Genomic DNA, 23937 nt, shown 5'->3' with positions numbered 1-23937 from the left:
TCTTTGACGGAGGGAGAAATACCCTTTGGGGCCATTGTTGAACTGGCGGCGTTTTTTCTGACATGAATTGTATTTTATATCCTGTAATGTTGTTGAGTATATACTTGTCACTCGTGACCATACCCCATGCTTCTTTAAACAAGTGTAATCTCCCCCTGTTAATAAAGCACCCTTATTCTCTATATGCTGGTAGGGACCAGACCCACCTACCTCCATGGTTATTGGCGATTCTGTTTCTTCATTTTCCTGAAGATTTTGTTCTGACGTGCTGGCGATGTTGGGGGGAGGCGCATTTTCCAGAGGGTCCGCTGCGGGCCCTGATCTAAAAGATCTTTGGGGATAATGTGCGGACCCCAAGCGTTCACCAGTCCCATATTGCGGACGTCGACTGGTGGATGCCGTGGGGTGCTGCCGCTTGGGTATCGGAGGTCTTGGTTTGCTCGTCCCGGGGCCTGCCCTCATTAGGCCGAAGGTTTTTGATGCTTCCTGCATCTCCTTCAGTTTTTATTGAAATCTTTCCCAAATAGCAGCGCGTCCGTCTCCGCAGCTGGGGCTTTACACAAGCCAGCAAATTTGGGATTGAGGGCAGGTCTTATGTTTCCCTCCGGAGATTGTTGATCTCAAATTGTGTGGTACACATTAATGCCAGCACATCCTGCTGGCAGGTATCCATCTCCGTGGTCTCCACGGAACGAGCAAAGGCTGTGATGGCTGACGTCAGGAGCCTTAGGATCCGCTGTAGTTTGAGTTCTTGGGTCTGGATGTGTGACCCACATGCCCCCAGATTTGGCTGTTGACACTTTTTACTTTGAGGGCCTCACCGTTTTCTGGTGCTGTGTTGTTTTAGCACCTCAGCGAGCACCTTTTCCAGTAATGGTTGATGCTGGCCGCCATTCTTGGTTCCAGTGGTGCTCCAGCCCGTGGGGTTTCTACAAGCGGTCCATCACACCCAACAGCTCTTCATGTTCCTGCACCCCTGGCATACTCCCGAATTCGTCCGCCTGCCCCTGTTCCAGACCAGCCCAGCCCTGGTCACCAATGCTAGCCTCCAGTAATGAGGGAACAGAGGGCAGTGCATGAAGCACTGTGGAGGGGGTGCCTGACCTCCCTCCGTGAGAGCGCTCTTTCTGCGCATCTCGCTGGAGCTGCTCCAATTGCTGTTGGATGCAGCTCAGGCGGCTGTCTCTCCTCCATTTAGGTGGAGACATGTCCCCGTCCGACGAATCGGACGCCACCGGCCGGATGCCTGTTCGGATGGCTAGACATCCAGCCCGCAGTTCAGGCACTAGCGGGACTGGGCTCGGCGCGGTGATGGGGATAGCGGAGCGACCGGTAATTGTTCCTACCGCCTGTTGCTGCCCCCCCTGCAATGGAACGCTCCTCCGCTGGAGTCGAGCGGGGGACAGGTTCTTCTGGAGCTTTTGTGCCTTGTAGTAGCGAGAGCACCCCTCAAGCAGCGCGTCTCGCAGGCACCTGCTCCGTGAGCCGCTCCAGCGGCTCAGGCGGCTCTCTCTCCCCCCGTGCGGGTGGAGAGACGTCCCGTCCAACATCGGGAACACCTGCCGGATGCCTCTCGAGTGGCTATGCGTCCAGCCCGCTGCTTCAGGTACTAGCGGGCTGGTCTCGGCACGGTGTCGGGGAATTATGGAACACCGGGTGATGCTCCTACCGCCTGTTGCTGCCCCCCTCCCCAATGGGAAAACGGGGGACAGTTTTATCCAGAGCCTTTTTCTCTGCCTGTAAAAAACACAAGCAGAAAAAGGCTCACCTGTAAAAGAAAACCCGACCTCAGGGTACTCACCTGACGGTCCGGTTCATCCTGTAACGGGAGTGTCTAACTCCCGTGGCAGCCGCTGTTGCACTGCTGGCGTAATGCCGCGCCTGCGCACTGAGCGGGTTCTTCACGTAGTCACTCACGTGACTCCGAAGTAAAATCAGCATAGTATGCAATGGTATTGAGTATAGATGTTGGGACCTTATATTACAATTGTACATTTGGCACATTTGTCTCAAAAATCTGATTGGAGAGGTAACCAAAAAGGTTGACAAAGGCCAAGTCAACATTTGCCCCATGCGCCTATGCTGACATCAATCTCATTCCCTCTCATTCCCTCTCATTCCCTCTGTTATTTTCCTGTAACCTATTTTACTTCGGAGTCACGTGAGTGACTACGTGAAGAACCCGCTTCCAACGCATGCGTGCCATATCGCTACACGCATTGCACGAGTCAACAGAAGGGTGGAGGACATCCCCCAGTAACGGGAGAAGGAAAAAAGGACCAGCAAAAGGCAGTTAAGGACTCTGCATTTTTATTCACAGAAAAATGGACAGAGTGAAAAGGAAGCGGTCTGCAAAAAAGCTGCCCGAGAAACGCGTTGGAAACGTGGATGAACGGCAGAGACAGCAGCCGTCGGCTCTAGAGGCCTCGGTAGAGGAATCAGCTGTGCCAGAAATCATTCTGGCACCGACGAAACTCACTCACCGGCCGGGAGGCAAAGTTCAAACAAAAACGCACCATCTAGCAGAGCCCGACTTGGAGCAGCAGCGGGCGACCAGCCCGTATCAATATCGGACCAGGGCTGAACGGGTGCGGCAGACGGAACAAACCAGCTATGAGTGGCTGCATACGGAGCAGCCAGGAGAAACGGCTGACCGGGAACAGACGTGGACCGACAGTCAGGACCGGTGTGGCCAGCGGCGGGACGAGGAAAGCCCGCAAACCAGCACCCGTGAGTACCGGGGACGGGAACAGCTGGGATACAAAGAGCAGCACACTGCTGAAAGGCTGCAAAAATGGGAGCAGCCAAAAATAGCAAGTGCAGCTCACCGTCTAAAGGAGCTGCTGGAGGAGCTCCTTCATAGTGGCAGTCCCATGAATGTGGAGACTAGCCACAGTGGGCAGACAAGCCCCATATGGGTACCCCGTGAGGGACCCCCTGAAATCTCGACCTCTTCGGAGGAGAGTGGGCAGGACCCTGATGGGCCAGACCCTGATCACACAGCTTCCCATGATCCTGAATCTGCAGAAAAACATACACTGCTGGACATGGTGGCTGATTACTTCAAACCAAGTCAAACAGGGGCAGACTTGGATTCCAGGATGGCAGCCAGTATTAACTACATGTCTGGCCATCAACTCCAACAACAAATATTCACAGAGACACTGGCCAGACATCTGCCACCTGGTAACTGTGATGTATTACAAATCCCCAGTGTCAACCAATGCATTTGGAAGCATATGGGGAAGGAAATCAGGAACCATGATCTCAAAATCCAGAAAGCCTTAAAGGGGCTTACGGCAGGGATCACAGCTTACATCCGCACCCTGGACAAAACAGAGCAAACTAAAGGCCACCAAGACGCACTAGCCCTGTTCTGTAATGTACAATATGAGCTGAATAGCATGCGGAGGGCGGCTATTCAGCCAGCACTGGATCCTAAATATGCAACAATTTGCAAACAAAGAGCCGTTAAAACCCCAACCATTTTGTTTGGGGAAGCCAAGACACTGGGGCTCATCAAAACCAGCACAAAGGCTTATTTTGGATCACGGTACCAGCCACATGGAAGACCGAAAAGTGTGGCTTATATCAGTGGCAGTGCCAGAACCCAATATAACCCGCAGCAGCCTTCTTTTAGGGTATGGCCAGGGACGGCCACCCTGGAAGATGCGGAAGCCTAAACCTCCAGTACAACCACGAACACGAATAAAAACAAAACCCCCTTTTTTCAAAAAACAAAGAAAATAATACAACCACCAGTAACCATGGAGGTAGGTGGGTGTGGTTCTTTTGTAAAAAAAGGGACCCACGACGGTGGGAGGGAGGTTGCAATACTACAGTGACGAATGGTGTAAAATCACTACAGACTCGTATGTTCTAAGCAGTATTCAGGGTTATCTGATAGAATTTACTCATCCCAATAACCCCCCAGTACAACATACACCAGAAAGGCATTTCGTCCTTACAAAAACCGAACAATCTAAAGCCCACATGGAGCTACAACGATTGTATACAAAAGGTGTGATTGAGCATACTACTCATGAACAATTAAAATTTGTATCAAACATATTTATTAAAAATAAAAAAGATGGGGGTTGCAGGATTATCATTGACCTTTCAACCCTAAACACATTCGTTCAATATGTTCATTTTAAGATGGATACCTTTATCACTGCTAAAGAATTAGTATCAGCTGGTTTCTATATGACAAGCATTGACTTAAAAGATGCATACTATACAGTACCCATCAAAGGGGAACACAGACGGTAGTTAAGTGTAAATTGATACCAGAAACGAATATGGATTATCTAGGATTCACCATTAACACGGTCAATATGTTAGTAACTTTACCAATAAATAAAGCCACAGCCCTACAGGAGGATTGCAGCGAGCTTCTTAACACCAACAGACCCTCCATTAGACGGGTAGGCCGGATAATTGGGAAGATTGTGGCCACACATTTTGGGCCATTACATTATCAAAATTTGCAAAGAGCAAAAATTAGAGCACTCAAATTTAACAAAGGTCATTTTGATAGACCTATGGAGCTGCCTACGGAAGCTATAATTGAACAACAGTGGTGGGAACATAGCATTAGGTATTGCTCCAACCCCATCATTATTGACAACTCGTCTATGGTATTACAAAATGGTGTATCCAAAGAAACATTTGGATATCGGCAACATAAAGGTAAGCTAAATTCAGTGGCAGACACCAGGTCACGCAAATTTAATGAAAACACGGAATGGATGTTAAATAAAATGTATTTGCTGAAATTACAGCAAAATATGGTAGACCAGATATTGATATTTTTGCGTCCAGGTTGAATCACCAATTACCAAGGTATGTGTCCTGGGAACCAGACCCTGGGGCAGAAGCTACAGATGCTTTCTCACTGCATTGGGGGAAATGGCGTTTTTTATGCTTTTCCCCCATTCTGCCTCATCAATCGGGTACAAAGGAAAATTCAACAATATTCGGCATCTGGGATTCTCATAGTACCAGATTGGCCTACTCAACCGTGGTATTCGGTCATACAGGGGATGGTGTTAGAACCATGTTCCATTATTGGACATAGCCCGAATTTATTAATTCATCCAGTAACTGGAGGGGGGCAGTCACCCATGCCATAAGACTATGGATTTGTTGATTTGTAGAGTCTGAAAGACCCACTACACGGCATGGGGCTGTCAGACAGGACGATGAATCTCATCACATCCGCACAAAGACTGTCAACACGGAAGCAGTACCTCGGACACATCAAGAAATGGGGCATATACTGCTTTGACAACAACCTAGACCAAAGGGCCAAGAATATTCCGGCCGTATTGGAATTCTTAACAAACCTCCATTATGATAAACGATTGGGCTACAGTGCCATCAATAGTGCCAGAAGTCCACTCTCCAATTACCTATCACAAGGAACGGAGCGGCACACGGTGGGAACGCACCCCCTGGTAACAAAACTTATGAGGGGCATATTCAATGCAAATCCCCCTAAAACCAGGTACTCCAAAATCTGGGATGTGGGTGTCGTTTTAAACATGCTGAGGAGCTGGTAGCCCATAAACAGCATTATCACTGCAGAAACTGACCATGAAGATGGTTATGCTCATGGCGTTAGTTACTGCACAACGAGTCCAGTCATTAAGCAAACTGAGCCTGGACTACTTGATCATCTCACGAGAGAAACTGGTGTTTGTCATACATGAGTTAATAAAACAAACAGACCAGGTTCATCGGGTCAAGTGATTGAATTTATGGCATATCCATATGACGAACGTCTGTGTATAGCAAGACATATCCAATTATACATGGAATATACTAAGAGCATTCGAGGTCAGGAAATGGCTTTGTTAATTTCTTACAAGAAACTGCACAAAAGGGTCACGACCCAAACTATCTCAAGGTGGCTCAAATGTGTCCTAAAGATGGCAGGAATAAACACTAATGGTTTTAAATCTCATTCCACCAGGGCTGCAGCAAAATCCGCAGCAAAAATTCTGAGGGACCCACGGACCAAATCCTCAGAATAGCAGGATGGTCATCCGAAAGGACTTTCCAAAGGTTTTATAATAAACCAGTTTTTGGAGCCATCATCATTTTTGGAAAGCATTTTACGTTCAATATTATAATTTGCCCGAAGGGTTACAGGGCTATGATTTCAATTAATAAATGTATTTTCTCGTTATATCACACAAGTCTTTGTATAAGTGTGTCTAAAATTGCTAATGATACTCTCTCCCGATACCCAAGGCAGTTGTGAAGCATGGACTCGTTCCACGGCATGAGGTCACAGAGCTTTGAAATCTTCACGTAGTCACTCACGTGACTCCGAAGTAAAATAGTAAGATTAAACGAGAACTTACCAGTTTGAAGTTTGATCTGTATTTTATGAGGAGGAACGTTGAGGGAATACGTGCCCTCCGCTCCCACCCTCCTATGATCATATCAAAACTGGTATCTCTTTGATAATCTTACTATGTTAGGTCATTATAGTTTCTGTGACCTCACACCGCTGCTTTGAAGAATGGCACGCATGCGTTGGAAGCGGGTTCTTCACGTATTCCCTCAACGTTCCTCCTCATAAAATACAGATCAAACTTCAAACTGGTAAGTTCTCGTTTAATCTTACTATTTTACTTCGGAGTCACGTGAGTGACTACGTGAAGACTTCAAAGCTCTGTGATTTCAAACCGTGTAACAGTTCATACTTCACTCGCTGCCGAAGTCATTCGAGGGAGGAAGTATGTTATCGTAATCAACCATGAATCTGTTTGTAAAAACAATAATGGTGTTATTAACAACAACAAGACCAATTGCTCCCCCGGGCTTAAATTATATATTTTTTGCAGATTCTTTTTCTGCAAACGATACAGGTTCTGTCAGTGGTTTGTTATAAAAGTTTGGAACGTATACTCCCTAGACCACCCTGCAGTAGCCAGGATGTGGTCCATAGGCTCGTCCATCCTCTTAGTTACTGACGTGGAAGCTGTTCTGGTGGAATAAGATTTTATACACGTTAGTATTTACTCCAGCAACTCCCAGTACCTGCTTGAGCCACTAGAGATAGTTTAGCTCGTCACCCGACCATGAGGTTTCCTGTGGCTGACCCATAAGGGTTTTTCCTCTCCCTCGGTATTCCTTATTGTGTCGATCTCTAAGTGGGTCATGACACATAAAACGTGGTTCAGGTGGGTATGCCCGGAATTTCATGACTGGACCTGATGTTCCTGGTCTGTTCTGTTTGGCCAACCCTTGAATGGGCATGTGACACTCTCTGGTGTTATAACCATGTTGTCCCATCGCAGTAGATGGGAGAGCTGGCTCTTTGTGTTGATGTAAGGCCACCAGCATGTCCATCTTCAGGGTAGGCTGTTCCAGGGTGAGTGACCTGGCTGGTGATCATCCCCTAAGGTATGTCAGGATTTCACTGACATCCCAATTTGGGTGTACCTATTTCTGGGGAATGGATTGATATACCTCTCCTGTATCTGATCACCAGTGAGCGGTACCCAAGTTGAGTAGGCTAACAGAACATGTCCTTCATTGTGGTGAAGACCTGCCAGGAGCTCCAGTACAGTTTTTTGTTATAGTTGAATGTGTAATTCCTGTTTTGGAAACAGTGTACCATTTCTTGATGCTCCTCAGTTATGTTCCCTAGGATATGCGACGGAATGCTGTCATCAGGTTGATAGTGCTCCTGATCCAAGCACAGCAATGGTCTTCCCAATTCTGCAATTCTTTTAATGACCATGTCGAGGATCACTGGGAACCATGCTTGTGGACTTGGTCCACTGTAATTTGCGTAGTACCCGACTGATGAAGCCGTAGTACCTATTGAAGAGGTAGAAGGAAAGGAAAACATAGAGATTAGGTTCCCCCCACCCCTCAATACGCGGTAATGTCTCCATTGCCGCTGCCTTGAGATTGGTTTCATGTGACGTAAGTTAGTACGTGGTGATTTAATTGGATATAAGGAATCGATATCTGGTGTGCATATTGCTTAGTGATTTCAGCAAATATTTTTGGTTTAAATGTATGTTTACAGTATTTAGCTCACCTGATAGGTGAGTTACTGATGGTCAAACATGTTTGACGACATACGGTTTCCAATTGTTAATAAATTGTCCCCTAATATCGATGTTCTCCGCCCAAGTGGTTTGGTATATGCCACCACTGATGTTGTTATCTTATAAACGAACATGCAAATTTGGTGGATTACTGAGCAAATGCTTCACTAGAATTAAGTAAGTTAATATATAACATGTTTAAGTCAATTCATATTGGCATTAAGTATTACAAGCTCAGTAACACATCAGGACACATAAGATGTTACTCAAAACAGGTGGAAGTGTACAACCATAATCCTTCCTGCCGATAAATTCCATGATAACACTACAGATTAATCCATTTGCCCCCATATTACAGGTATGGAGATAGTTTTGAACACTAGTATCTCAGCTCATAGGAAAGGTACAAAGTTCAGTAGCTGGTAATGCTGCTATATCCCAATTACTTTGCCACGTAGTTGATTGGTGGTTAATGCACCATGACTGATAGTCTTAATGAATACCAGATAACAACGTTGTGGATGGTCAACGTAAATATCTGGATATATATTTTGTGCACCGTTCCCAGAGGCACTGCAATACTGGGTTGATGCGTGGAGTGGACGGAGCAAGCCCCTATTCCATCTCCCTGTTCCAAAATTTAATTTAATATATGGTCCCTAGATAAGGGACGTATCAGATTATTAGACTGATAATAACAGATACTACACTTGATCTTAGCCAAAAGGCCGAGAAGCGATGCAGCTAAAGCTGTATCCAAGGATAGTTTGTCGTTAATATATAGACATGCCATGACGGAATGTTTCTAAGTGTCAGGGCTAGTTGATTCTGGATAACTTTGACTTAAATGCCGCAACGCTCATCATGGTTACTCCATCCAGGTAATTGCGGTATATCCGAAACTTATATGAGAAGGTACTGAATAGTGTGCATCTTCAAGGTCGATGTCTACCATAAAGTATCCTTGGATCCATGGTAGTAGTTACAAATCCCATGAATGGGTATACCTGGTGAAATACTCAAGTGGTTTATCAACGATGGTGCGACATTCACCATCGTGGGAGGGTAGACCACTTGGGGTGCTTGCTGAATTGGTGGCAAGATATTAATTCTATTCCCCTTGTATTTATTTTTTGGTATATAACTACCAAGAGTGATAGCTTCCTAACCAGGCATGATTCATCCACCCCTTGTTAGTACAACCCTTAACCTTTATGTGATGGTAGGAACCATACTTATCTGTCTTCATTGTTGTTTTCTTCGGTTTCTGGTTCCTTGTTCTTGTAGGGACGATGTTTGTTGGGGGGTGGCACATTTTCCCCTGGGGCCTGCTCTGGGCCGTGGCCTAAAATGCTACAGGTTTGGCATGCAGGCCCCGAGCTTTCACCAGTACCATGAGGTAGACGCCCCTGGTGGACACGTAGAGGAACTGCTGTCTGGTTTAGTGTGGTGCTCATTCCAGACTCTGCCCTCTTGTGCCGAATAGTTTGAACACTTCGTCCAGTTTTTTAGGACTGGTTTGGTAAGTGCCAGGTAGCAGGATCTGTGCTTATGAGGTCGGCGTTCTCATAGTCCTGTTAATTTCATAGATTGAGGGCAGGTTTGTGAGTTCATTTCAGAAGTTATGAGGTATACCGTTGAACAGTAGGGTCAGGTGTTTTGCCATACTACCCTGCCCTTCTGGAATGAGCAGGTGGACATGATAGCCGACGTCAGGGTACCAAATGCATTTTTAAAATATTTAGGTTAAATGCGCTGCTCAATGTATCCCCCAATAATGGCGGGCACTTTGAGTAAATGCAATTTAGGGGAGGCGTGATAAAACCAACGCCTCATGGCTACCTGTCTTGGAGAGGTTTTTTGGAAAAGACAGGTAGTAAGCTGGCCATCAGTTGAGACTGAAAAGCCATCTCGCTAGTGGTGGAGCCACATAGCGGCCACACCCAGCAGCTCTTCCTGATCCTGTACCTCAAGCATACTCCCGATATTGTTCAGCCAGTGACCCCTCTTCATGACCAGCCCAGCCACTGGTCACCCCAAAGCTAACCACACTAAGGAGGAAGCGATGGGCAGTGCCTAGGCACTGTGGAGGGTATGCCTGAACCCTCCAGCGAGACTGCCCCTCACGTAGCGTGTCTCGCAGGAGCTCCTGCTCCAGGAGCCGCTCCAGCGGCTCAGGCGGCTGTCTCTCTCCCTGCGGGTGGAGAGACGTCCCCTCCGACAAGTCGGAAGCCACCGGCCGGATGCCTCTTCGGATGGCTGAACATCCAGCCCGCAGCTCAGGCACTAGCGGGACTGGCTTCGGCGCGGTGTGGGGATAGCGGAACGCCCGGTTAAATGTTCCTACCGCCTTCTTCTGGAGCTTTTGTGCCTTGTAGTAGCGAGAGCGCCGCTCAAGCAGCTCGTCTCGCAGGCACCTGCTCCATGAGCCGCTCCAGCGGCTCAGGCGGCTCTCTCTCCCCCCGTGCGGGTGGAGAGACGTCCCGTCCCAAATCGGGAAACACCTGCCGGCTGCCTCTTCGGGTGGCTATACATCCAGCCCGCTATCGGGCTGGGCTCGGCACGGTGTCGGGGAATTACGGAACACCGGGTCGCTCCTACCGCCTGTTGCTGCCCCCCTTCCCCCCCGACGGGAAACGTTCCTCCTCGAACGGGGGACAGTTTTGTTCCAGAGCCTTTTTCTCTGCCTGTAAAACACAAGCAGAAAAAGGGGCTCCCCTGTAAAAGAAACCCGACCTCAGGATACTCACCTGACGGTCCGTTTCTCTGTTGCGGGAGTGCCTAGCTCCCGCTGCCGCTGTTGCACTGCTGGCGTAATGCCACGCCTGCGCACTGAGCGGGTTCTTCACGTAGTCACTCACGTGACTCCGAAGTAAAACAAAGAGTATCACAGTACTTGTCACATGTGACAATAAAGTATCATTCAATCATTCATACATTCATTCATTCATTCATTCATTCATTCATTCATTCATTCATTCATTCATCGCATTCCACCTGCAAGATGTTCATGAGTAGTGGTATCTAGCAGGTCATCTAGCAGGTCAGGCAGCATCTCTGGAGAACATGCATAGGTGACTTTCGGGTCGGGACCTTTTTTCAGACTGTGTCTGTTTTACAAAGTACATGAAGGTACTTCTGACAGAGATGCTGCCTGGCCTGCTAGATTACTCCAGCACTTAGTGTCTTTTTTTAATGAAAATACAAAAGGTGTGAGATAAGGAGATAAGGATAAGGGTAGAAATATAGATGTTATTCTCACTGGTAGACAAAAATGCTGAAGAAACTCAGCGGGTGAGGCAACTTCTATGGAGCGAAGAAAATAGGCAACGTTTTGGGTCGAGACCCTTCTTCAGACTGTTATTCTCACGGTTCATTTCCTAACCTTCGAAGACCACTACATCACAAGACTTGATAATGGATGAAATCCACAAAGACTCTCAGCTGTTAATACATTTATCACCTTGGTGTGTGAACAGATTTAAAACACCATAAACTGCATGCCTCTGCTTCCCCAGGTTTTTCCATTTACACAACAGTTTTGTGTTCTGCTAATGTTGTGTGTTCTGGCCAAGTAACATGCAACATTATCACAGTGGACACAAAGTGCTGGAGCAACTCAACAGATCAGGCACCAAGTCCCTGGACGTTATCTACATGGACTTCAGCAAGGCCTTTGATAAGGTTCCACATGGTAGGCTGCTCCGTAACGTTAGGTGTCATTGGATCCAGGGAGAGCTAGCTAACTGGATGCAGAATGAGCTTCATGGACAGAAACAGAGGGTGGTGATGGAAGGGTGTTTTTTTAGACTGGAGGCCTGTGACTAGCAATGTGCCTCAGGGATCAATCAATGCTGGGTCCATTGCTATTTGTGGTTTATATTAACGATTTGGATGAGAATGTACAAGGCATGATTAGTAATTTTGCAGATGACACATAGGTGGGTGGCATTGTAAACAGTGAAGTTGAATATCAAAATTTACACCGCACTTGATTAGCTGAGCATGTGGGCTGTGGAATGGCTAATGGAGATTTCATGCCGATAAGTGCAAAGTGTTGTATTTTGGAAAGTCAAACCAGGGCAGGACTTTCATAGTGAACAGTAGTGCCAGGGGGAGCGTTGTAGAGCAGAGGGATCTAGAATACAGGTACATAATTCACTGAAAGTGCCGTCACAGGTGGATAGGGTAGTCAAGAAAGCTTTGCTGGGAATTCTGTTGGACTGAAAGGAAGCACTCATGTTCTTGCTAACACCCCCGTGAAAAGCCCAGGTCGCCTGCAGCGGGTCGAGGTCGCAGGGAACCCCACCTGGCGGGCCGGTAAGCCGATGGTCTGTGGGATGGTGTATGGAGCCTCGACGGGGGAGCGGGCCGCTGGAGGCCCTGCAGCAACCTGGGGCTCGGCTGGGCCAAGCGTCGCTCCCAGAGGCCGATCACGTGGACCAGACGCGGGGGCACGTGGACCAGTGGTGGGGCAGAGGCGGAGGACATCAATGGCCCCTCTTGGCCAAGCCCGACCATGCAACACCGTGAGGACAACAGACTCAACTCATATTCCACTTGGGTAGCTTACAACTGAATGGTATAAACATTGAATTCTACAACTTTAGGGAAACCTCTAACAACTCCCCCCCCCCCCCCCTCTCTATCCCACACAGCCCCCTTCTCCCTTCCCGTTCCCTCCCCTATGCCCCACCTGGACACACCTATTTCTCCACTCCCCCCCCCCCTCCTCCCACATTCCACCCTCTGCTTCACAATTCACAATTCTTTCATCTCATCTCACACCTGATGCTTTCATTTCTGCCCTTTATTACAACCATCTGCCTACCAACCCTCTCAAAACCCCCCTCACCTGTGTCCACCTACTGCCTGCTACGCTTTGTCCTGTTCTCCCACCCACCACATATAATCAGCCCGACCCAAAATGTTACCAATCCATGGTTTCCAGAGAAGCTGCCTGACTCGCTGAATTACTCCAACACATTGTGTCCTTTTGTGTAAACCAGCATTTGCAGATTTCATGTTTCTTCCATAAAATGTCATTCCCTTCATCTTTTTTTAAAAAATTTTAGTTAGTTAAGTGTTTTGTTTGGAGGTCTAGGCTTTTTTTGTGTGGGGGGGTGGGGGGGGAAGGGGGAAACTACCTTTCAGGGTCCCTACCTGGTTGGAGAGGCGGTTTTTCTCCGGGCTGCAGCTTCGACCCGTCCTAGCGGCCTACCAGCGGGCCTGGAGCGGCGTTTCCTGTTGGGGACCGCCCAGAACCTCGGCTTCGGTGGCGGCACAGTGCTGGAGCGCTATCGTGGAGCGGGCGATGCCTTGCCCGGGTCGCCGCGCTGGAGCTCCGGTGAGCTGAGACCGCCGGGTAAAACATCGCGGAGCTGCAGGACTGTGGAGCGACCAGCTGCGGGCGGCGGCGCCGAACTTCACATCGGGAGCCTGGGATCTCTAGATGAGATCACCAGTTGTGGAGCTCCAACCGGCGCGGCCTTGTTGGCTTCGGAAGCCGCGGCATCCAGTACGGAGGCGGCCGTTCCAGGGTTCCCAGGCCGCTGGGAGGACTCTCCCGACGCCGGAGCAACATCACCCGGCGAGAACGGCCTGGAACATCGGGCCTCCATAGAGGCAACTGTGGAGGCCTCAATAGGCCCGACTATGGGTGAACTTGGGTTGGGGACTGGACTTTGTGCCTTCCCTCATGGTGGGAGCCATTGTGGGGGGATGTTCTATGTGTTTAAGACTCTCATTGGTGTTATGTCTGTATTCTTTTTTTGTGTGCTGCAAAATGGCAAAAAGCATTTCACTTCACTACACCTAGGTGTATGTGAAAGTGACTAATAAAATACCTTTGATACCCTTTGAAATATTCCTGTGTCCAAGTTGACTCATGGAAACAGATTGGACCATGCTCCTGCCATCAGGCCTCTGTTAATACTGGGAGAGGGTACCTGTACTTTAGACTTTAGAGATACAGCGTTGAAACAGGCTGTTTGGCCCACGGAGTCTGCGCTGACCAGCGATCATTCTGTACATTAACACTATCCTGCACACGAGGGACAATTTATTATTTTTATCAAAGTCAATTAACCTACAAACCTGTACGTCTTTGGCATGTGGGAGGAAACCTGGACACCTGGTGAAAACCCACGCAGTCACAGGGAGAACGTGCAAACTCCATACAGACAGCACCCTAAAACCGGGTCTCTGGCGCTGTAAGGCAGCAACTCTATCACTGCGCCACCGTGCCATACTAAAGTATGATATACATGAAGAATGTTAGGTGCTTGATTTAAATTGTAAGCTTTTTAATCCTCACCTGAAACAAACCTGTGATGTACGGTTGGGTTCTTATTCTAAATGTATATAATGTTGGACATATGATACGATACAATAGAACTTTATTTATCCCAGGAGGAAAATTGGTCTGCCAGCAGTCATAACACACAACAAAATACATGAAACATGAAATTAAAGTGACACGTGGAATGTCCAGGATTTGGGATGCACAAAGATTGGGGAGGGGGGAAGGGGAGCCGGTCTATCCCACGACAGGAGGGGTCGGAGTTGTACAGTTTGAGAGCCACAGGGAAAAAGGATCTCCTGTGGCGTTCTGTGCTGCAGCATGTAATGAATCATAGAGAGCATCAGAGAACTGCCAGAATACATTCTCGTTGCAGACAATCTGCTTGTTCCTCTCAGTACTACTTACTACTTTAAGATGCCTCTCAAAATTCTGAGGAGTGATAATCTGTCAAAAATTAAGGAAAACCCTCCACTAAATATTTTGGCAATGGACTGAAAAGCTTATCGTTAATGTTCCAGCACTAGAACTACTTACACATATCAGAAATCAAACCATTCACTTCTACCCATCTTCCATATCTTTTAGTACTTCTCAGGAGTAAATACTCATCTGTCTTAAGAAAAGGAAGGTTTAACTTATTGAACTATGGTTAATTTACATGTTTTACACTATTAGTTTGTGCAATGTTGTATTAATTTCAGGTTTTTATGCAGCCCATATAACAAGGCGACAACTGAACAAGACACACAGCAAATAAGTCTATTGGACATTCTGATCTCAGCATTGATGGGGCTCCATTGATGGAGGTTGATGAAAAACCCATCTTCTGCCTGAGATGGGAGTCAGAAGGCAGTTCAATGTAGGGATGGGGCAAGTTGGTGAACGAGGCAAGCAGATAGCAGATGAGACCTGATTTTCAATCTTTGATCGTTTCTGAAGCACAGGTGAATAACAGATTATGTGCAAACAGCCACTGGAAACGGAAAAGATCATTGCAATGTAAAATTATCAAAAATTCTCTTTTGCCAAATGTGCCTTCTGCTTCAGATCTCGCTCAGTGTGTGCTTCTGCTATTGAACGGATGACTGAAAGGAAACACCCACTCCCTGGTGCTTTTTCCAAGACACAGCACCTTCACTAAAGAGATTTCCAAGCTTTTTATGTCAAGCAAGGAAGAGCCACCAGGAGAGTTGTTAATTACGTTCAAACTTTGTTCAACAACTGAGCACCTCTTTATCTGATGTTAGAATTATTGATTTGCTGCTTACCTTAATTTTAACCTATGCATGGCTATCATTGTACTTAGACGATGATGAATTTTAAAGACATTCATTATTGTAATTTTTATTTCACATACTTACTTATGCTGTAGAAGGCCATGTGGCCCATTGCACCTTTGCTGACATCAATCTCATTCCCTCTGTTATTTTCCTGTAACCTATTCTCTCACTCAGTCCATCTTAAGAGAGGTGTTCATCAATACCCCCTCCAATCCCTGCACCATCCACCTGAGGAGTTATTTACACTGGCTAATCAATTTAATGATTTATCAGTTATCTTGACACCATTACTTGTAACTGTGGCGGTGGCCTTTATGTGGCGACTCTTTGCATACCTTGGGGTGGAAGATTGCAACCTTCACATGGTCTGCCCTGCTTCGACTAATGCAATCAACTCGACGTGCACAAACGGAAGATCAAATAGTACAAGTTGTCCAACAACTTTAGGCTGTGCACGCCACATGAAAGAAGAAGCATACCTTGAGTGTGCAATACAAAGAGTATCACAGTGACTTGTCACATGTGACAATAAAGTATCATTCATTCATTCATTCATTCATTCATTCATTCATTCATTCATTCATTCATTCATTCATTCATTCATTCATTCATCGCATTCTACCTGCAAGATGGTGCAAGAATGCTTCACGTTTTTTCTAAAGCAGACACAATCTGAAGAAGGGTCCCAACTCGAAAATCACCTATCCATCTTCTCCAGAGATGCTGCTTGACCAGCACTTTGTGTCTTTTTTTAATGAAAATACAAAAGGTGTGAGAGATAAGGATAAGGGTAGAAATATAGTTGTTATTCTCACTGTTCATTTCCTAACCTTCGATGACCACTACATCACAAGACTTGTTATTGGATGACATCCACAAAGACTCTCAGCTGTTAACACATTGATCACCTTGGTGTGTGAACAGATTTAAAACACCATAAACTGCATGCCTCTGCTTCCCCAGGTTTTTCCATTTACACAACAGTTTTATGTTCTGCTAACACTGTGTGTTCTGGCCAAGTAAGGAAGCGGCCGTTCCAGGTGGCCCAGCCGCTGAGAGGACTCTCCCGACGCCGGGGCAACAGCACCTGGCGAGAACGGCCAGGAACATCGGGCCTCCGTAGAGGCAATAGCGGAGACCTCAATAGGCCTGACTTTGGGAGAACTGGGGATGGGGACTGGACATTGTGCCTTCCCCCACAGTGGTAACCATTGTGGGGGGATGATTTTTGTGTGTAAGTGATTATTTTAGTCTGTGTCCAAGATGGCTGTCGGAAGGGAGAGTGTACGCTGGCGCGGTTTAGCTGCCGCTGCTCTCTCTTCACATTGTGTTTTTGATTTTTTTTAAATCTGGATCGAATTCTGTCTTTAATTTGTGTATTGGTGATGTCTTTATTATTTATTTTACTCCGATTATATGTTTTTTACTCTTGTTAAATTCTGTAAGGTGTCCTTGAGACTTTTGAAAGGCGCCCATAAATAAATAAAATGTATTATTGTTATTATTAAGTAACATGCAACATCATCACAGTGGACACAAAGTTCTGGAGCAACTCAACAGGTCAGGCAGCATCTCCTGAGAACAGGGGTAGGTGACGTTGGCTTGAGACCTTTCTTCAGACCTGATCAGAACCAATCAGTCTCAACCCGAAACGTCACCTTGTTAGTTTATTGCAAATTGATGCATTTCTCTAGACATGTTGCCTGGCCAGCTGTGTTGCCCTTGTGTCCTTTTGAGCATTGACCAACATTTGCTGTTCATTGTTTATACATTATCACAGTGGACATATTTATCACTTCACATGGTCTATTTGAGATGGTTCTGACACTGTTATGAACACTTTCAAGCTTTAATAACTTCTAAATTATAGAAGAACAAAAGGCATAAGATAAAGGCAATGAACAGTCACTGGGTATGAATAAGAATTATTATAAAGTATAAAATCATCTCGGGTAATTTCACTTGTTCTTTATATGATGCTCAGCTGTATCTAGACTGGGATCTAGCAAGAATAAGCATGTTAATACATAAATTAATAAATACATTAATATATAGTTGTGCTTGGAACAAGACTATGAATCAATGGTATAATTTTCTTTGCTTCGCTCCAGATAGAGAATTTATAATGCAACATTTATGCTATGCATCGGAATAGCACCTTCTGTGCATTTAACTCGTATTAATGTATACAGTATGTGGGTGTGCACGGTATATCTGTTAATATTTACCATATGTTTAGGGAGGGGCAAAATTCCCCACCTTCCTTCAATAATACGCTCTCTACCGAATATAACATTGATTGCAAATTGATGTATTCTACCCGCAGTGCCCGCTGCAATATTTCGTGATCCTGAAATCTTCAGAAGGAAAGATTAAAAAAGAGTCTTTCATGACCTCGAGACATCCAAAGCAGTTCCAGCCCATTAAATAATTTTTGACATGAAGTCGGTGTAGTCAGAGCCAGTTTAGCACAGCGGGCTCCTCGGGCTAGCAATATGATAACAACCTCATTAAATTTTGCGGTGCTGGTTGAGAAATAAATATTGTCCAGGACATCGGAATAACAGTCCACATTTCCAGCATCTGCATTATTTTGTTTCAGGATGGCCAGATTATCTGCTTCTAATGATGATGATTGGGGGATGAATGTTGGTTAGTGTGACAGGGATAACTCTCATGCTCTTTTTCAAAATGTATTTGCTTGATCTGACCTTCAGTCTAATATCTCAAGCAAAAGATGGCCGTGATCAGCTCTCATTTTCTCTAGCTGTCTTGCTGCTCTTTATACCTCCCATTAGCTCCTGCACTTCCCTGCTACTGTATTTATCCTCTTGTTCAACTCTTAGGTCTCTTGCCCTCTCCTGTTTTATATTCTCTTCATTTCCGCTCCATTCCTGCTCTCTGACTGCCTTGCTTTCCTGCTGCTCACTCTCTCTCTCTCTCTCTCTCTCTCTCTCTCTCACACACATTCCCCCTCTCAATACAGCAGGCACACATTGAATAATACGGAGGTGCTTAGGATGATCCCAGGAATGAATAAGTTAACATATGATGAGCGTTTGACGGCACTGGGCCTATATTCGCTGGAGTTTAGAAGAATGAGAGGGAACCTCATTGAAACGTAAAAGGATTGGATAGAGTGGATGTGGAGAGGATGTTTCCACAAGTGGGAGAGTCTAGGACTAGAGGTCACAGCCTCAGAATCAAAGGACGTTCTTTTAGTAAGGAGATGAGGAGAAATTTCTTTAGTCAGAGGGCGGTGAATCTGTGGAATTCTTTATCACAGAAGGCTGTGGAGGCAAAGTCAGTGGATATATTTAAGGCAGAGACAGACTGATTCGTCATTGGTACGTGTAGGAGCCATTTATACTAGTTAGTTAGTGTTAGTATATTATAGTATTTTGCCTAGGTATTTCTAGCTGTATCATTTTAAAGGCTTGGGGGTGGGATTTTGATACTTAGATGGGCGTGACTTACATTGAGCAATGGTCCAAGGTTAATTCCCGGGATGGCGGGACTGTCATATGCTGAGAGAGTGGAGCAGCTGGGCTTGTACACTCTGGAGTTTAGAAGGATGAGAGGAAATCTCATTGAAACATATAAGATTGTTAAGGGCTTAGACACGCTGGAGGCAGGAAACATGTTCCCGATGTTGGGGGAGTCCAGAACCAGGGGCCACAGTTTAAGAATAAGGAGTAAGCCATTTAGAACGGAGATGAGGAAACACTTTTTCTCACAGAGAGTGGTGAGTCTGTGGAATTCTCTGCCTCAGAGGGCGGTGGAGGCCAGTTCTCTCGATGCTTTCAAGAGAGAGCTAGATAGGGCTCTTAAAAATAGCGGAGTCAGGGGATATGGGGAGAAGGTAGGAACGGGGTACTGAATGTGGATGATCAGCCATGATCACATTGAAAGGCGGTGCTGGCTCGAAGGGCCGAATGGCCTACTCCTGCACCTATTGTCTATTGTCTATTATCTATTGTCAATGCGACATGGTGTGGGCAGATCAGACGAGAGCTGGCACGGGAAGAGAAGACACAGTTTTTACCAGTAAGTAAGAACAGAAAGCTACAATTTGTATCGGACACTTCTTTGTATTTACAACAACTTAAATTAAAATCAATTAGACCGGAAATTATGATCGGAAGATTTGTTTTTAATATCGACTGTGTAAACTCCACTCCTCCTTGCCAGCGTAGTAATGGCAATTAAAAGTTGGACATTGGAAATTGCCATTACAGTACGGGTGTCAGAGGTTATGGGGAGAAGGCAGGAGAATGGGCTTAAGAGGGGGAGATGGATCAGCCATGATTGAATGGCGGAGTAGACTTGATGGGACGAATGGCCTCATTACACTCATATCACTTATGAACTTAAAAACTTATGATGATAGGATTTTATGGGATTTACAGAGAGAAAACATTTCCTGTGATGGAAAGCAGAACAAAAGAGCTCGAGCCCTGAGAGGTGTGGAGAAGGAGGGGTTACAGTCAAGGAGAAGATTGTAACAAAGTGCTGGAGTAACTCAACGGATCCGGCAGCATCTCTGGAGAACATGGACAGGTGACGTTTGGGGTCGGTTCCCTTCTTCAAACTGATTGTGGGGAAGTAAACAAAGTTGGGCAGGACAAACCCTAAAAGTGGATACAAATGAGGGTGTGGGGTTGGTTAGGCAGACGGTTGGACACAGGCCAGAGATGGAAAGGTAGAAGGTGTGTGACAGAAGGATGGATGCAAATGTTGAAGCTAAATGAAGGAATGTAGGTGGAAGTGGAGGGCGAGGGAAGAAATAGGTGTGAGATGAGGCATAGTCACTTCCCACCTACATCCGAGACTCTTCACAAACTCTTCAATAACCCCCGTTGCCTCATCTTTACCATGGACATCCAGTCCCTTTACAATGGGCGGCACAGTGGAGCAGTGGTAGAACTTCTGCCTCACGGTGCCAGAGGCCCAGGTTCAATCCTGGCCACGGGAGACTCTCTGTGAGGAGTTTGGAGTTTCTCCCTGTGATCGCGTGGGTTTTCTCCGGGTGCTGCAGCTTTCTCCCACATCAAAAACACGTGCAGGTTTGTAGGTTCCTTGGCTTCTGTAAGTTTCCCCACGTATGTTGCATCTGAAAGTGGAATAATATGGATGTGCGTTTGATCAATGATTGGTGTGGATTCGGATGGCCTTGGGGCCTGTTTCCACGCTGTATCTCTAAGGATGAATGGAGAGAATTCTGGGTGGGGCCCCAGCCATGTGGGGATTAGTTTTTCTTTAGTCTTGAGGAACAGCAAAGAAACAGGCCCTTCGGCCCACCCAGTACACACCGATCAGCAATCCCAGCATCCTAACACTATCCTACACACACTAGGGACAATTTACAATTTTATCAAGCCAATGAACCTGTGGTAATTCATGGGCCTTCGTGAGTTACAGGGGCTTGGAATATGTTCAGCTGCTGGGATGTTGAGGCCATCATCGAATTGACTAGAAAGAAATTGTATCCTATGCAAGGATCTATGCAATGGTCCTAAACAAGAGGTCAAGGGATCACCTGGGCTTATATTCTCTGAAATTTAGAAGGATGAGAGGGTATCTTAAGGGGTTGGACAGGCTAGATGCAGGAAACATGTCCCCCGTGTAGGGGCAATCCAGAACTAGGAGTCACAGTTTAAGAATAAAGGGTTAGCCATTTAGGACTGAGATGAGGAAAAACGTTTTCACCCAGAGCGTTGTGAATCTGTGGAATTCTCTGCCACCGAAGGCAGAGGAGGCCAATTCACTGGATGTTTTCAAGAGAGAGTTAGACATAGCTCTTAGGGCTAACAAAATCAAGGTATATGGGGAGAAAGCAGGAACGGGGTATTGATTTTGGATGATCAGCCATGATCATATTTCTGGCTCAAAGAGCAGATTGGCCTACTCCTGCAACTATTTTCTATATTTCTATGTTTCTCTGTCTAAGAGCCTTGAATAATAAGATCTAAGTTTAAGTGGACCTAAACGAGGAAAGGAGTCCAAACCATGGCGCCCATTGAGGCAGTCCCTCCATATTGTTTGAGAAAGCAGGCGTGACATGCGTTGCACCTACCGGCTTCTTCATGAGGTACCTGCCCGGGATTGGTGCCATGTACACAAGTTACAGAGAAAGGTTGAACAAGTTAGGTCTTTATTCTTTGGAGCGCTGAAGGTTAAGGGGGGACTTGATAGAGGTCTTTAAAATGATGAGAGGGATAGACAGAGTTGACGTGGATAAGCTTTTCCCACTGAGAGTAGGAAAGATTCAAACAAGAGGACATAATTTGAGAATTAAGGGACAGAAGTTTAGGGGTGACATGAGGGGGAACTTCTTTACTCAGAGAGTGGTAGCTGTGTGGAATGAGCTTCTAGTGGAAATGGTGGAGGCAGGTTCAATTTTATCATTTAAAAATAAATTGGATAGGTATATGGACGGGAAAGGAATGGAGGGTTATGGTCTGAGTGCAGGTATATGGGACTAGGGGAAAATAAGTGTTCGGCACGGACTAGAAGGGCCGAGATGGCCTGTTTCCGTGCTGTAATTGTTATATGGTTATATGGTACACGTAAAAATGAAAAACGGGAAGGTGCTTTTCATTGCCATCAACCTGATGCCATCAGGTGCCATCAACTGCAAACCATGACCAACCTCTTCTTTGCAGGAGTGCATTAGATGTACGGAGGAGAAACCCAAGGAAATAGGAGCTAGAGTTAGCTCTGCCATTCAATACAATCTCACTGAGCTGTGCCTCAGCAATTGTCATCCATCCAGGAAGTCCTGCCTTCATACAAAGTTAATCACATACTGAGAAACAACGTTGAACTATGCCAGTGAAACTCTAGGCCAGAACCTCATATGGAATAATCCCTGGATTGTTATCTGAGCCATGTCAAACTGATGTTGAGTCAAACTGATTAAAGAGTTGAGTGTAGAGCTCAGAGTGGTGTCAGTAGACAGCTGTTTTGATTTATGGTCAATGCGACTAACACTAGAGAAAATGGATCTGTTCTATTTAAACGGTCTGCACTAAAACCCAGCGGGAAACAGTTTCTGGATGAATTAAATAATTCCAGCTGAAGACAAGACTTTGAATTAAAATAGATGTCGTAGTTTAGGTGAATATGAATAGGTTTAAATCATCTGAGTGCTTTATCTTGAATGCACTTAATATTCACAACAGATAGAGGAATTGGTATCTCGTGTGGAGTCAAATGACTTTGACCTAATGGAGACACTAGAAACTGCAGATGCTGGAATCTTGGAGCAAAACACAAAGTGCTGGAGGATCCCAATGGGTAAGGCAGCATCTGCGGAGGAATTGGACAGATGACGTTTCAGGTCTTCCGACCATTCTTCAGACTGATTGTACCTTTGACCTAATAGCAGTTTCAGGGATACGAGTCTGAAAAAGTGTCCCGACCCAAACCGTCACCTATCCTTGTTCTCCAAGGATGCTTCCTGACCTGCTGAGATGCTCCAGCATTTTGTGTCTTTGCATGGTAACCAAGTTTAGAAATGATATATTCCAGAGACAACAATGATATGAAACGATGAGTAAAATGTAAAAGGAGAATGTATGGATGGAGTAATAATAGTGATAAAAGAAAACATAAGACAAAGGTTAAGGGCCTGTCCCACCAGCATGCGACTGCATGCGGCAAGCGCGACCTAACGTGATCGCTTGAGCAGTATGGCCTCGCGGGGCCGGTCCCACTTCGATCGCCGGAACCGTATGGAGTTGTGCGGAGCTGGTCCCGACATCGCGCGGGCTCCGAAAAACTGACCGTGCTCAAAAATTCCGCGCGGCAACGGCTTGCCAGCCCGCAGCCGCCTCGACGCCGTACGCACCGCCTCGACGGGTGTGCGCAGCGTCTTGATGCCGTACGTCACGCGCGAACTTCGCGTCACTCACTCGACCTCCGCGCGGCCCCCGCTTCCGGTTTAGTCGCGCTCGCCGCATGCAGGCCGCATGCTCGTGGGACAGGCCCTGTACAGGGATCACTCGACCTCCGTGCGGCCCCCGCTTTCGGTTTGGTCGCACTTGCCGCATGCAGGTCGCATGTTCGTAGGACAGGCCCTTTAAGAATGATCTTGGCTTTGAAGATCAGGAAACAGAATCAGTAGGGCTGTAGGTAAGGGTTAATAGATGACAAAAATCACGAGTAGGATGAGTTGCAAGCCCCCAAATAATAACTGTGCCGTTGAGTAATGTATAAATCAATAAGTTAAATGAGCTTGGAACAAAAGTTACTCAATGATTATGTGTGAATGTAA

At 46.3% G+C, this 23937-nt stretch overlaps 1 non-coding gene across 1 annotated transcript; it reads right to left on the bottom strand.

Moving 5' to 3' along the window:
• Window positions 1-8623: 8623 nt before the first annotated feature.
• Window positions 8624-8815, bottom strand: LOC116970592. The gene has a single exon (XR_004411210.1). It is a non-coding gene; the product is annotated as a U2 spliceosomal RNA (small nuclear RNA).
• Window positions 8816-23937: the final 15122 nt, after the last annotated feature.

The sequence above is a fragment of the Amblyraja radiata genome, chromosome 2, assembly GCF_010909765.2.
Source record: "Amblyraja radiata isolate CabotCenter1 chromosome 2, sAmbRad1.1.pri, whole genome shotgun sequence".
Taxonomy (NCBI): Eukaryota; Metazoa; Chordata; class Chondrichthyes; order Rajiformes; family Rajidae; genus Amblyraja; species Amblyraja radiata.
Note: the sequence above shows the minus strand (reverse complement) of the source record. Positions and strands in the feature narration are given on the sequence as shown.